General features: G+C 46.3%; 1 protein-coding gene and 1 long non-coding RNA gene across 7 annotated transcripts in view; one reads left to right on the forward strand and one right to left on the reverse strand.

The window, feature by feature from the left end:
* Positions 1 to 2,206: 2,206 nt before the first annotated feature.
* Positions 2,207 to 11,511, reverse strand: LOC142502615 (uncharacterized). Its single transcript, XR_012803811.1, has 2 exons — positions 9,066 to 11,511; positions 2,207 to 5,258 (listed from the first exon to the last, which is right to left on the reverse strand). It is a non-coding gene; the product is annotated as an uncharacterized LOC142502615 (long non-coding RNA).
* Positions 11,512 to 11,752: 241 nt separating this feature from the next.
* The window catches only part of ATL1 (atlastin GTPase 1), a 41,917-nt gene continuing 39,398 nt past the window's right edge, over positions 11,753 to 14,271 (forward strand). For 2 of the 6 annotated variants that reach the window (XM_075613843.1, XM_075613845.1), the window contains exons 1-2: positions 11,753 to 12,067; positions 12,435 to 12,481. The gene's annotated coding sequence lies outside the window, so the exon portion shown is untranslated. The remainder of the gene's footprint in view (positions 12,068 to 12,434; positions 12,482 to 14,271) is intronic. The other 4 variants (XM_075613847.1, XM_075613848.1, XM_075613844.1 and 1 more) reach the window with 2 other exon arrangements.

Genomic DNA, 14,271 nt, shown 5'->3' on the forward strand with positions numbered 1-14,271 from the left:
GGTACATATGCTATTAGGGTTAGACAGTGGCATGCTAGTATTATTCAAAATTGCATGCTACTGAATCAAAATGCATAATTGTGAAGGTCTTAAAAATAAACTTTTGAGTTTCCTAGAACAGCGCTGTGCAAACTTTTTCAGCTGCGGCCCCCTTCCTGGGAGCCGCAGCGTTCACACACCCCTCCCCCGAAGGCACGGCTTCAAATTACGTTGAGGGTCACACCATGTCATTTGATGCGTGCTGCCGTGGCGATGCGCAACGTCACGTGACTGCAAATTCTCCCGCCCCCCGGTTTGCGCACCGCTGTCCTAGACTATAATTTCACCACTGATGCCCACACTGAGATAATGAGCGGCTCAGTGAGTAAAGACCCAGACTTTGAACACAATGACACAGAGTGTGTAGCAGCGGAGCCTGGTTCTAAGGCCTCGGCCAGGGTGGCGCCGAGCGGGCGTGCTCATGCTGGCCGCTATGAAACACATTGAGGCAATGTGTGTGGCCAGCGTGAGCGAGCGCCTGCTCGGCCGTTGGCTGCTTGCAGAGCAAGCAAATTTGAATTTGTAGTCCGCAAGCGCGTCACATGAGCGGTTCGCCCAATGAGGGCGAACCAGTTCCGTGACGTCATGGCCACGCCGGCCACAAATCTCCCGGTCGAGCAGGGAGCGTGACGTCACCGCGCATGAGCACCTGCTCCCTGCCTGGCCGCAGCCTAATCTGGTATCAGCTCCTTGTGACCAAGTCACTTCACCTCCACAAAACATAGAGTGTAAGCTGTACGGGTCAGGGACTGTGTCTGCAGAAATTATATGTAGAGCGCTGGGTACACTCAGGCCTGCCAGAGCGTGCATTCTGGTATGGATGCTGGTGCAGGCAGTGGGAAGGTTCGATACACGATATGGGCAAATGCGCCTTTTATTGCCCATACTAAACATGGGCGGCTAGGAATCCGATGGGTCACGAGATCTGTGACGCCACCATCGTGACGCATTCTAGGCTGGGTCCTAAACTTCCCCGTGAGCCAGCCACGCGCACGTGACGCCACTTCCGGGTCTTGCCCATCCCACTGACACCCTTGCTCACGAGACCACGTCAACCTCGCCCACTCCCCCCCCCCCCCCGCCTGACTAGTTTCGCTTCAGACCTGAACCCTTTGTAGCCCCCCCCTGAGATGACAGGAGCACGTGACTTCGGGCGGGCTCTACCTGTCAGGCTGTCACGCGGTGCGCAGCGCATGGCGGTGCCGCTCGGGCAGCTCGGGGCCTGTGGAGTGCTGGGGACTGCGGGGTTCTGAGAATGTCATTGTCCCCGTGGGTTTCCGAGCCCACTCACCCCTCCCTCCAACAAGTGTGTACCAATGGACTAGACCACACCGTTCTGACAGGATAGAGGGTGCTACCACCTGTTCCTGGAGGGGAGCGTGTGAGAGATGCGGGCTGTAGCGCCGCCTAGTGTCTGTCACGCGCTGCTTCAATGCCAGCTATGTGTACTGAACAGCTGATCGTGCGCAGATCTTACAGTTTAGTATGTTACTTTTGTAAATGTAAATATATATATATATATATATATATATATATATATATATATATATATATATATATAAAAAAATCATCAATGAAGCGTGTACACAATTGCAGCAGTCAGGCCTCATTGTAATAGGGTGACACTGAGAGGGGAAGAAAACGTGTGCTTCTGTAACTGGTGAACAAAGGGGCTCATTTAATGGTCTGCACAGCTGCAATGCCTACAGCATGTCATCTGCAAAACAGGGACAACAACTAATGATCCATGTGGCTGTTTGTTGCCACCAACTGAATTAGTCATATTTTCCTAAGCATCTTGGTATATCATCTTAGTGTACATTATTGGTGCTAATAAATAAAATGACAATATAATCACTACATTGTAAAAAAGAAAAAAAAAGCATAAAATGCTCATATACAGTGGTTACCTTGTGATGATCTGGTGGTACAGACTGGAGGAGGGGGGGGGTACCATTCCTTTTTATTGGGAGGCCCAAATATCCACCTTTTTATGTAGAAAGCATGGAGGGAGCCGTGCACACCAAGAAGAGATGCAATCAAATTAATGCAAAAAAAAAGTAATTTTTATGACTGAGCACAGTCATTAGACAACCCTGATGAAGGTACTTGGCATCGAAACGTTCAGTTTTTTTGCATTAATTTGATTGCATCTCTTCTTGGTGTGCACGGCTTCCTCCATGCTTTATACATTGTTACCTTGACTAGGTTTTTTTTTGCATGTAGCACCCATATTGCTCTTTGTGCTTTACCTGTTGTCCCCATATATTTGGGGCATCCCAAGTTGCATAGGTCCTGATTCCCTTGTATTTAGCTATACATCACCTTTTATGTAGAACATATGTTTAAAACAAAAACTAGTTTACAGAGGAGTCAAATGGCAAATATTTTGTAAACATGAAGCTTAATTTCGCACTGTACCATTTAAAGCTTCTGACCACTAATGCTGGCCCCTGATGTACTTTAACCACACTGCAGGTAGTAGTTGTATACAAAACAACATCACGTGATTGTGTAGATCAGGGGTGCTTAACTCCAGTCCTCAAGCCCCCCCAACAGGTCAGGTTTTCAGGTTATCCCTGCTTCAGCACAGGTGGCTCAATAAGTCTCTGCTTCATCACAGGTCAGTCTTTGACTGAGCCTCTTAGCCACGTGTGCTGAAGCTGGAATATCCTGAAAATCTGACCTGTTGGGGGGCCTTGAGGTATGGAATTGAGCACCCCCGACTAAGATTTTGTAGCTCTTCTCTCTTGAATGGATCAGGGTATAACAATGTATTCTCTGAAGTCTATAAGCATCTGTAACTAATGACAGATCGATGAGCAGAAAACATAGTACACCGATTTCATGTTAATCTTAATAAATACACGGAGAGCAATAACATTTTAAACACAGCATTATTGCTCTTAATAAAGTTACTGCAGTAGACATATGACTTAATGGGAAAACTCCCATCACAGCTATATATGACATAATTTGCCCGGAAACAGAAAAAAAAACATGTATCCTCCGTGCTTATTTGTGTGTGCATACCAATCCTTACCAAGTACAAAAAACACAATGTGTTTACTGTTCTCAATGCATAATACAAATTATACTTCTACCCATGTCACACATCTTGTAGAGACCAGGTCAACCCAGAAATACAAACAGTGATAGGTATCAACCAGTGCATCGCTCCAATGATGATGCGAATGTCATCCTTTTCACTCTGTATCACGTTGCATTGACGTATCAAGGTATATTGCATGACTTGCTCCAATTGAAATGTAGGGAATTTTTAGCAGAAACTGGCTTTTCTCTATGATACAATTAAATCTGCTAGTTTTATGTAATTGCTCTATGTCAGTGCTGGCCAACTCTAGTCCTCAGGGGCCAGTCAAAATGACTGAGACACACTGATTGAGGCACCTGTGCTGAAGCAGGGATATCCCTAATATTTTGGCCTGTTGTTGAGGACCTGAGTTGGCTACCCCTGGTCTATGACATCTTTGCAAATGCTCCACATGTGCAAAATGGCACAAATGAGAGATTTGTTTAAAGTTTGGGAAAAATGTGCCATCGTGACATGAAATATCCAAAATGAATAAAGGCTGCAAACAGGCAAATGCCACATAAGAGAAGGCACCCCACTTTATTGTAGTCAGTGAGGGAAAAGGGGGGGGAAGAATCCTGCTCAGCTCCTCCTATACCCCACTTTATTCAATCATCTGTGCAGGGAAAAAGCACAATTGTTTTTTTTGTGGGGGGGGGGGTGTAAAGACGTCATCATGAACAGCACAACTGTATATACACAAATTACAAGGGGTTGCAATTTGTGTATATAAGGTTCTGCTGTTTATGATTATATCGTTACCCCTGACGACGATGTGATTTTTTTGTACCCACACGAATGATTGAATAAAGTGTGGTTCATTCTGCTTTGTTGGATTTGCCGGTTTGCAGATGTTTTCCTTTTATGGGTGTTCTGTGAGGTGGTCGATAGGCAGGTCAACTGCGGCGGACTAGGCTAGGTAACCAGATTGGCAACTGACAAAACTATCTTACAAGTGTGCTAAGGTGATTTTCTTTGCTACATCTATCTTGACATGTATGCCATATGGTAATGTAACATATATAAACAAACTTGCAGTGAATGAGTGGAGCTTGTGGACTTGTTACTTCAACAAGCGAATACCTACAGTACTTGATGTCTCTTATACAAGACATGAGCTAAGAATCTCTTCTAAGTGTTGATGCGTGGTGGGTTACTATATTGTCTGGCAGCTTCACAGTTTTTCCTTCACATTTAAGGTTTAAGTATTTGTTCAAGCGTATTTTAGGCTTCCTGAGACAGAGGAATGTGTCCTAGAGTTTAAATATCAGTAGAGCACTGGCAGGAGAGTAAATTAATTCCTAGATAAACTGCAAAGCAAGAAAAAATCAGACAAAGAAATAATGTAACAAAAAGGCCTGGATTTACCAAAATGAGTGTTGGCAAAGTTCCAGCCATCACAAGAACATTTCACTACAAGACAAGTTCTCCAAATGCAGAACACACACTTATATTTATTTGCCACTACAGGCGGTCCTCGGTTATCCAACGGAATCTGTTCTGGAAGTAGCGTTGGATAGTGAAACCGTTGTAAAGTGAGTCCCATGTTAATCAGTGGCGGTGAGCGTTGGATAACGCATTCAGGCATCGGATAACGGCCCTCAGGGCCTGCATTGTAAAGCGTTGGATATGCCATTCGTTGTAAAGTGAAATGTTGGATAGCAAGGACAACCTGTACATGTATGCCGTTTGTATTTCTGTGCATTGAAGAATTAAAGTGCGTTATCTTTCATGAGACGCCATGGTGATGGAAATGATCTCTTACTGTGCTGATATTATATAGGGGAAGACAATCAAAATACAACCCTTAGAGTTCAACAAAACCTTTTAGGACAGACGTACCTATCAAAGCAGTGATCATTGATGTGTTGCTGTCTTTTCCAGCCTTGAAGAAGATACCAGTTTACTGTACAGCTATAGTAGAGAATCTACTAGGAAGATGAGGGTAAATCTGCTGAAACGACTGCTCTGTTTATGGCCAGAATTCCCCATTGAAGATTATGGGGATTGTCCGAAAAAGGCTTAAGTGGCTGCTTTGGCAGATATAGAATAAGGCCCTTATATCTTGTGCACGTACGGGTCCAGGCAAAATCTGCTTTTGCATTGTAGCTGTGCAGCAAACAAGCTGAAAAGAAGCCAAAGTGAAAAATATGTTAATGTTTGAGCAGAGAGGGCAGTCAGCCCTGCTATATTTACACACCACAAACCTACAGACACATTGTTTGCTACCTGCTGTTTTCCAGGATTTCCGTAGCATTTCAGAGTATTTAACATCCTTGTACACGTAAACCTTCTTTGGGGAGGGATTTCTAGTTTGCTTTGTAAAGCAATGCAGGAGAATTGTGGTTCAAGCAGCAGGTGCAGTTTAAGGGTCCTATTCTATATAGTCCAATGTGGCTGTTTTCAGACAAAAATCCCCATTACACCCCTCCTCTAGGTCCTAAGTGCATTATATCAATATACACAGATTCCCAACAAGCTCTGAGAAACCCCAACCATTACCACATAATATATATATGCATATAAGTGTCAAAAGGAGGGCTAGTGGGCGTGGCTAAATGTATACAACAAAAATGCCCAAAGCTACTTCCATTATGACAAAAATACACAGTGCAATAACTATATATCGCTTGTAAAAAGGGTCATTTAGTTTAACCCTTTGGCCAAAGCGTCTTAAGCCTGCTGCCACTTACAAGGCATGACCGAGTTGGCAGGTCAGTTTCATTTTGCCAGGTTACGACAGATCCAATGTGATCATTCTTCCTGTAATTATACAGGTAATTAAGAATTTTAACACAGGTGAGTGTTAGGAACTGCTACGGTCATGCCTTGTAAGTGGCAGCAGGCTTAAGACGCTTTGGCCAAAGGGTTAAACTAAATGACCCTTTTTACAAGAGATATATAGGTATTGCACTGTGTATTTTTGTCACAATGGAAGTAGCTTTGGACATTTTTGTTTTTTGTTGTATGCATTATATCAATCCCTGTATCCTGCCAAGACTTAGAAGACATAATGTAAATATGTTCTGATATAAGCTTTTTTAAAGGGTCATTCCCACACATTTCTGTTTGCAGCTACAGGTAAGTAGGTAAACTACGCCCCTAGTGGTACAGTTGATGTAATGCCTGATTTCTAAGGCCTCATTCAGGGTGCTGGCTTCGGAGGGAGGGCGTGCTGCCGTGCGTGCTGCCGTGAGAAACAAAGTATTCAATTTGAATACTGGTTGTCAGGGTAGCAACCGCCCTGTCTCCGAAGCCAGGAGTTGAAGCTGACTACAGTTTCAATAAAGGAAAATTTCGTTTTTTGGAGCTGCAGCAGCGTCACAGGGACCTAGGCAGCCAATGAAATCATTCTTCAGAATGATTTCATGACTGCAACTTGGATACTTACCCTGCTGTGTGTAACCCCGCCCCCTCCCCAACGCTGAAAAGTCTGCTGGGGGATAAACACAGATCGCCCAGCAAACTGCAGCACTGCCTCCCTCCCGCCCTCCCTCCGAGTCCTGCAGCGGACACCCTGAACGAGGCCTAAGGTAGGAGTGTTTCTGATTGGGGCTTTGCTTTCTCCCTATTAGCTAAAGGCTGAGTCCCCACTAGCGCCGAGTGGGCGGCACTTGCCGCGGTTACTTACATATATAGATATATGTAAATCCCCGCTCACGCAGTGCGCGTGGGCACACACGTTCACCCGCGCTCGGCACTTATGTAAACAAAAAAACTATCCAGCGCGCTCAATGACCACTCCCCTCCCCCCCGCACTCGCGCGCGTAAATGCCAGGACACCCGGCGCTCATGCTTGGAGCGCTCTCCAAGCAAAAGCGCGCTCAGCGCCAGCAGGGACTCAGCCAAAGATAGAAAACACTCAAAGATGTATGCATAGATCTCACACATGTTTCCTAAGCCTCCTCTAAACTTGTAAACATTACATAGTGTTTACATTGCATATATTGATATACTGTCCACCCCCACCCCCCAAAGATCTTCAGTATAAACACCATGTGATATAATTAATAGACTGGAAGAGGCTTATGAAAACAGTTTTGAAGGTTCTGTCTTTACTATGCCCTGTACATTGTACGGTTGTTGTCCCTTTGAAACCACAATCACTTAATTGTATTGTCACTCAGCACACATTGCCACTGTTCTGCATACCTTCTGTGTGAAAAATGTGCTGTTTATGCAAAGGTTACCCCCCTTTTTACAAATTAGCCTCAAAGTATTTCAAAATAAATTTACACACCATAGAAATATATCTGTATGTATAATTGTATTTATAGAGCGCTAACAGTGTACGCAGTGTTTGACAAAATTACAATATAGGGAAAATAAAGTACAAACAAAAAGTGCCCTCCTGGACCCTTTCTAATCTGACTTTTGTACAGCTCACTCAGCAGAGCCGCTGCTTGCTAAAGTAGCTAATGATCTATATGAAGCAAAATCCCATGGTCATTTTTCCCTACTAATCCTTCTTGATCTCTCTGGTGCCTTCGATACTGTTGATCCATTATATTCTGAACTCCCTTGATATCTGGAAAAAAAAACTATCTTGGTTCTCTTCACACTTCTCCCATGGCATATTTTTGGTCTCTGTTACTAACATGTCTTCGTCTCCTGTTGATCTGTCTGTTGGTGTATCTCAGGGCTCTGTTCTGGGACCTCTCCTTTTCTCTCTCTCTCTACACACTATTACTTGGTGATCTCATCAACTCTTTTGGCCTGAGGTATATTCTCTATACAGATGATACATAGATATATCTATCTACCTCTACCCTCACATATGCAATCCAGTCCCAAGTCTCAGATTTCCTCCTGGCTATATCCTCATGGATGGTGCTTTGCTGCCTTAAATGTAATATGTCTAAAACTGAACTCCTCATTTTGACCGTTAATCTGGCCCTTTTCCATCACAGTATATAATACTACCATCTATCCTGTTGCCAAAGCACGTTGCTTTGGCGAGATATTTGACTTCTCAATTTCTTTCTCCATTCACATTCACGGCATAGTTAAAATTTGCTGCTTCTTCCTCTATAATATTGCCAAGATCCACCCTTTCCTCTGTCAAGCTACTGCTAAAACTGTAATGCATGCCCTTATCCTATGGGTTATTGTAACATACTGCTAACAGGCCTCCCTGCTTCACAACTTTCTTCTGTACAGTCTATCCAAACCTCTGCTGATAGAATAATGTCACTTTCTCCCAAAACAGTCTCTGCTCATCCCCTCCTTAAATCCCTCTCCTGGCTTCCCATCAAGTTTCGGATCACCTACAAAATTCTCCTCCTTACCTTCAAGGCTCTCCTCTCATCTGCTCCTCCCTACATATCAGTTTTGATCTCTCGATCTACGCTCTGCCCAGGAGCAGATTGTACTTTCCTGCCGGCCCGTACATTTCCTTGAAGAGCTGCATTCTTACTGCAACGTTGCAGTGTCATGTGGCGCTGTGTTGTCATGGCAACGTGTCACAATGTGCCGTCTGGTCACCATGAGAACGCCACGCTGCAGAAGGAAGCTCTGGATAAGGTAAGACCCCCTATCACCATACACACACGTTGGGGTGAGGAAAGGTCCTGCCGGTCCGGTGACTCCCCAGCTCCCTCCTCTGGTCGGGCGGAAGTTGAATCCCAGGGAGAATATTGTAGAAGGTTAGGGAGCTGAGGAGCCACCGGCCGCCATTGCTGGGGATCCGCAGTACCAGCCCACCACACCAATTTACTGCACAGACCCACTAACTCACCGGGGAAGCTCCTGATCACACGATAGGGCAATCTACCAATAACTGGCTCATTTCCACCCCTTTCAACCTCTACTCTCTCTTGCCTTAAATCCTTTTCAGGGCAGTGAGGGGAAAAACTCTCCCACTCCCTCCCTCACACTCAGTATGCGCCAAGCACCTTCTCTCCCCACCTTTAAGAAAAACCTTAAAACTCACCGCTTAAATTAAGCATTTCAATAGCCTGGGCTCATGGCTGCTGTCCCACACCCACAGTCACTCCTACCAACCATTGCGGCCAAGCACTGCCATCCACTGCACGAAAACCAGGTCCTCGCTGCCTGCTGCGGGTGCTGCAGGGACAAGAGCCACCCCTAAATGGGGCCGGGCCCACTACAAGGGGTGTCCGCCGTGCTGCGCCGCCGGTTTTTCCTGCAGATAGGAAAATTGAGCTCAATACTGGCAACGAGCCTGGTGGCAACGCCCCCCCCCGGCGGTTCAGCCAATGAGGAAGAACCTGCCGGGTGATGTCATGGCCGCGCCCCTGCCACGCCTCTGTCACAACCCCTCCCCCCGTCTTTCCCCCTGCAGCTCACGCGCCTCCGCCAGCCTGACAGGGGAGCGTGCAGCGCAGACAGTGGGGCCGTAGCCTAACTCCCTCACCTGCTGTCTCTGTAAATCCCCCAACATGCCACTTAGTTTGTAATCTCTCCTGGGCATGGATTTAATTTCCTATTGGCTGATCTTATTTGTTGCACTTATTGTATTATAATTCCCTGTACTGTATTGTCTCTTGTAAAGTGCTGAGTCCAGCTGTGGATGCGATATAAATAAAGATATACATACTGTACATACATACAAACAGTGGGGATATGCACAGTAAATGACACAAGGCAAAGGGAGGCCTTGTCCAGAAGAGCTTACAATCTATTATATTGGGAGACATAAAAACACAGCAGGAGTAGAATTGCAACAATTAGAAGTGCAGTCAAGGGAGGTGAAGTTTATCTGGAGCCAGTAGTAGAGGCGTGGATCATTTAATGTGATGCTTCATTTTGCAAGCGGAAAGTGAGGCGCTTGCCGAATATTAATTGGACGAGTGTGCCGTACATAAGGAGAGATTAGGGGAAAAGGTTTACAATGTGAGAGTATACAACACATATGCAACGGGTATTCCACCCCACCCAATCGCATATATAGTGTGGGTGCGGAGAACATACAGTGTTACCAGGTGTGGTGCGTATACCTGTAGGCTCACAGGAGGGCTGAGCCTCCGCCAGTGAGAGCCTGGGGTGAATCCTCTGGAACGTTCTCGGTTTCAGCGCCTCCACCTGTGTAGGATTCTGTGGGAATGTAGAATGGCCCTAACATAGGAACCCACCCAGAAACCACATACACCAGTATTATGGATAACAGGTTTACTGAATAAATGACAACTCTTGCATAATACTTATAACACCACCATATTATAACATCCCCACACGGTGCCCACAGCCCAACCCCTTTGTCCCGTGGTCAGCGCTGCCACTACGTGTGTTGAGAATGTTAAGGTTTGTTGGTGCACTTATGGGGTACCTGCCGAGTGCTCCTGCACTCGGGCCTGCAACCCCTTCACAAAGGATCTGTCGCTCGGGGATCCCGTCTGATCCGGTGATTCCTTGCCTGGGGTCCGCCAGGGGTGATCCCACCCTGAAGATAGTCTTTGTCTCTGGGGCGCAGACTTGAACCCAAGTCTCCTTTCAGGAAGCGCAGCGTCCGCTGTGTCCCTATCTATCACTGGCACTAACGTGACAAGTCCCTAACCTAGGGCCTGTCCCTGTAGCACCACAAGCTGGGGAGTGAGGACCTACCTGGGACCTAAGGGGTTAATGGCCTATCCCGTCCCCCTAGCTCTTCCCGGTCCTGACTCTAACTACCTAGTACCTAGTACTTGGAGTAACGCACTGCCACCTACTTGGTACGTACAGCAAACGTGCAGCACAAACACTGTGCCTGCTTGTCAGACCTCACAGCACTGACAGCTGTGACTGACAAGACAGCACACACGCACTAAGGGCAGAGTCCCTAACTGGGGCCGTCCCTTATCAATTACCCACTAGCCTGGTGGGGAGTTGGGGCCTACCTGGGATATGGGGGACCTTACTTGGTGCAGGAGCTTCACTCGCTCCCTGCACCCTTCCTTCTCCTTCTGCTCCCCAGCTCCAACCAACTAGCATGGGTTCAGCGCGCGAAATGTATCCACTCCTGCCTGGGAATCCTTGGCCCTCATTGGCCACTATCAGGCACCTGATGTCTCCCTCGCTAGGCCCTATGGGAATTGTAGTCCTGGGGCGCCTGTAAATACATTGGGGCCGCGTGCGCGATTCTCCTGCGCATGCGCGAACATTTAGGGGCCGCCGCAAGCCTTCCCTGCCTATTCTCACTCTCGCGCGACTTCTCCCTAGCTCCAGGGACCCTTCTGCGCCTGCGCGATCACTGCGCATGCGCGAGTGGCTGCAATTGCCGCCCCCGCTAGCTGGGAGCGCCAACGAGACTCCCAGCGCTCCCTGCACTGGCCCCCACCCTCGCGTTGTGCCGGCGGGTCCGCCACTGCCTCCGGCGGCACCCGCAACCGCTCGGCACCTCGGGAGGGGGTCTCAGGAGCATGGAGGGCACCAGGGCTATACATGCATAAGCCCTAAACGTTTAAACACAACCATAAATCTATCAAATATGTGAGGCTGGCGGCGCGTGCAGCGGAATTCCCCGGTCTGCAGAGAGCTGCAGTGGGAAAGTCAGGCGCGGCCGTGACATCACCCGGCAGGTTCGCCCTCATTGGCTGAACCGCCGGGGGGCGTGGCCTAGCGCTCAGTCGCTAGTTCCCCTCACAATTTTCTTGCAGGCTGGAAAAACAACCGCGCAGAACGGCGCCCCCCCCCCCCTCATAGCGGGCCCGGCTCCATTCTTGTCCCTGCAGCGCCCGCCACAGCGGGCGCTGCAGTAGCCAGCGGGGGACCTGGCCTAAGCTGGAATGTGTATACAAACTGCACTGTACAACAACATGTCTTTAGAAAAAAAAAAGGATGCCTCCATTTTTTTCACTTATTTTTTATTGAGTTTCTTTTTTTTCCATGAGGGGGACGCGGGGGATACAGAAAAACAAATTGGGTGGGGAGGGTAAACATGTCTTCGAACGGCTGTAAATACAGTGCACGTACAGTCATGGATTCAAACATTAACCGGTATGCACAAAAAAAGATATATCTGATGTCATTAAGGAGAGTATAGATTGAGTTGACGCTCATCACTTAAAAAACAGAGGGTATGTTTGTGGTGGGTTCCTTTGTCCTCCTTATACATTTATACTGTTACTTAACATGGGCTTGGGGTCCACTGTGTCCCCCTTAAATGTGATCCAAGGACCCCATACCTTCTGAAATTTGTGTCACGCAACATAGAGGTTAACTTTTTCATTATGTCCCAAATGTTATGTTCAGTCTGTGTGATAGGAGGTGGGGTTTTTTCTCTTTCCACAAGCTTTACACATTTTGTGGGCGATTAATATATGGGTTATAAATGTGACTGTGTGTCTGTCTAAATCTTCAACAGGTTTAAGGAATAGGTAGCACCAGGGGCCCAGTGGGAAGTTGCACTGTGTAAGTTGATTAACGTTCGTTTTTACCAATATGATTTTCCCCAGCCAAGATATCGGATAAGATTGACACTTTTTTAGGTCAACTTTGATTTTTTTTATTAGTGGGGAATAATTCTTGTCATATACATTTTTATATTGTTTTGTAATGTCGATTCACAAATATTTTAGATACGCCGCCTTCCAGTTTATTTTAAAACCTTGCTTCAGTTTAGCTTGCGATGCAGCTGGTATGTTTAGGCTAAGGGCTTTAAGATTTCATGCTATTTATTTTAAAATGCGTCAATTTAGTAAAGTCCCCTATATCTTTGAAAAGTCCTGGCAGGGATGTTTCCTTTTTTCCTATTGTCACTCCTGTAATATTCTTGTTTAGTCTAATTTATGATGCTAACGCTTCTATCACTAGGGCAAACAACAGTGGTGACAGAGGGCATCCCAGATGAGTTCCATCCTTAATTAGGAATTACTTTGATATCAACTCCGAGGCTTTTACAATAGCTGTTGGTGATGAGTAAAGCGCTGCTATAAAGTGGAGACCTAGGCAATATGTATGTAGGCTTTGAAACATAAAGGGTCAACTCACCATGTCAAAGGCCTTCTCGGAGTCTAGCCCTAAGACTTGGTTGGGATATTGTCAGGGCTGCCACCTTCTGCTGAAAAATAACTTTTTTTTTTACATGTTTTTTTGGATATATTTAACTCTTTTACCTTCTCCGGCGGCATCATCGGACGGTATCTTCTCCTGCATGGTCCCGTCAACATGGTTCCGCGATGTCAAATGGTGGCACGTTTCCATGACAACGGGATGTCACCTGCTGTCACAGCGCCATGCGGCGTTACGTTGCCATGAAAATGGGATGCCGTGCGGCACCACATTGCCATGACAACGTGATGCCTCATGGTGCTATGACATCACGTGATGCCCCATTGTGTCATGGCAACGTGCTGCCATTTGACGCCATGTTGACGGGACCATGCAGGGGAAGATGCTGCCCAATGATGTCACCGTCCAACTCCTCTGACTGCCACCCTGCGCCGCCCTGGCGGTTCTCCATCCTCTTCTCCAGCCGCCCCCCAGTTTGCTCACCTCGGCCGGGGATTTGAATACTAAACCCTTAGTCTCCAGGTCACACCCGGAGTGGTGGCGACCCAGGATATGGAGCTTATTACTGTTATGGATAATATGTTAGGATGCCTCAATTTTATGTTAGGTTACATAGTTATATAGTTACATGGTTACATAGTAGATGAGGTTGAAAAAAAGACATATGTCCATCAAGTTCAATTTATGCTAAATGTAGACGACAGATACTTTATCCTATATCTGTATTTACAGTATATTGATCCAGAGGAAGGAAAACAAAAAACCCCAGTAACACATTATCCAATGGTATCTCATAAGGGGAAAAATAAATTCGTTCCTGACTCCATGAATTGGCAATCATATTACTCCCTGGATCAACATCCTTCCGATGTTTACTTATTTGATATATCGCTGTATACCTTTCCTTTCTAAAAAGATGTCCAACCTTTTTTTGAACAAATCTATTGTATCTGCCAACACAGTCTCCATAGGTAATGAATTCCACATTGTAACTGCCCTTACTGTAAAGAACCCTTTCCTTTGTTGCTGGTGAAATCTCCTTTCCTCCGACCTTAAGGGATGACCCCAAGTCCTTTGTACTGTCCTTGGGATAAATAGTTTTTTTGAAAACTCCTTGTACCGTCCCCAAATATATTTGTATATAGTTATCATATCCCCTCTTAGACGCCTCTTTTCTAATGTAAATAAAT

This window comes from Ascaphus truei, chromosome 9 (genome assembly GCF_040206685.1).
Source record: "Ascaphus truei isolate aAscTru1 chromosome 9, aAscTru1.hap1, whole genome shotgun sequence".
In the NCBI taxonomy this organism is placed as follows: Eukaryota; Metazoa; Chordata; class Amphibia; order Anura; family Ascaphidae; genus Ascaphus; species Ascaphus truei.